Here is a 1,535-nt window from a genome sequence, read left to right as displayed (position 1 = left end):
ATACCTTTCTCGGCCTTTTGGCTAAGATCAAGTGTAGTATCTGTTCTTATCAGTTTAATATCTGATATGTGGGCCATTGGTCCACTTCGATATTAAATTTATTTTTTAAGGGAGAAGGCCCATCAAAGTAGCTTGCTACTTGGGCCTTTGAGCGTCGCCCAAGCGTTGCACTATTGCTAGGGCCTGGCGCAACCCACCCAACACTAGTCCAAGCTCTCTCAAACACCTTTGTCTATAGAAAACAAAATGTGTTTGAGTATTGTTGATAATGTTTGATTAAATTCTCTGGTTTGCGCTGTTTGAGTATTGTTGATAATGTTTGATGAAATTCTCTGGTTTGCTCTCCTTCCCACACCTTATTCTCAAGCTTGTGAAAGTGTTTCTCTCACTGCAGCACTTAATGGAGTTAAGTGCCTTTTGAATAAAAAGAGCAACCTAGTTAAGTAATAGTCTTTGGTGGTTCATCACTAGCTGAAGTGTAATGACAGATAGAGTAAATGCATTAAATACTAAAAATGACTAAAAACTATATACATTTCTAATATTATTTTAAAATAAAAATGTATTATAAGAAACTTATGCATAGTGAGTGCTTACAGATAGACAAAATAGAATAAAGATATTGAAAATATTACTTTTCATCATTTCATTTTTTTTCTTCTGCGGAAAACGTTTTAAAATGATAGTATTATAACCGTTCTAGCATTTTTCTACACCATTGATCTTCTTGATCCAATGGCCAACAAACTCTCATCTTATTTTATGGAAAGATAAGTCTTGTTTGGTTGATTAAAAGGAAACCCAAATTATGATATTGACCCGTGTGAAAAAAAATTGTGCAACCAAGCACGCCTTTATCAATCCACTAATTTGTATGACAATTTGACTTTACTAAAAGCATATCTGAATCACCACTGTTTGGATTATCATACTGAACTATGTTTCGCAGCATTTAACGATCCCTTAGGAATTCCTCTCACTGATCTGCTTTATGTTTGTGATGTCTTGCTTAAAGTGGCTTTTTTCTCCATACCCAAAGCAATATGCTTTCTTCTTGGCCTTTGACTTAGATATATGTTTCTTGCCATCTGATTGCTTCTCCTTCTGTTTTCCCCTATCCTAGTTGTTAACATACAACCCATCGTCCTGAGACTTATCTCCACCGGTATGTTATCGTCCTCATTATAAGAGAGTAATGCAAAACTAACCGTCTCCAGATTTATCGTTTCCTTCCCGCACGTAAGTGCTATTAACAATGTCTCATATATGCTAGGGTTAACGAACACAACTTTATCATGGCTTTGGTCTTCGTCATCAATCTTCACTCCCACATCTCCCAGAGCACCAACTATCTGGTTGAAGGTATTGACGTGTTGTTGTTGTACAAGATCTGAACTTCAAGACATATTTAACTCGTACAACCTTTGCTTGAGAAATAGTTTGCAAGATAGAGACTTCGACATATACATCTTATCTAATTCATCTCATATCTCTTTAGAAGTTTGGACATTACAGTTACACTAATTCACTCATCC

The 1,535-nt window shown here is 35.8% G+C and overlaps 1 non-coding gene across 1 annotated transcript; it reads left to right on the top strand.

The window, feature by feature from the left end:
- LOC141250214 (U2 spliceosomal RNA) lies at window positions 1-197 on the top strand. The gene has a single exon (XR_012312551.1). It is a non-coding gene; the product is annotated as a U2 spliceosomal RNA (small nuclear RNA).
- Window positions 198-1,535: the final 1,338 nt, after the last annotated feature.

This window comes from Phyllobates terribilis, unplaced genomic scaffold, assembly GCF_046119375.1.
Source record: "Phyllobates terribilis strain yellow unplaced genomic scaffold, ASM4611937v1 Scaffold_5436__1_contigs__length_51690, whole genome shotgun sequence".
Lineage (NCBI taxonomy): Eukaryota > Metazoa > Chordata > Amphibia > Anura > Dendrobatidae > Phyllobates > Phyllobates terribilis.
The sequence above is the reverse complement of the archived record's forward strand: the minus strand, read 5'-3'. Positions and strand labels throughout refer to the sequence as shown.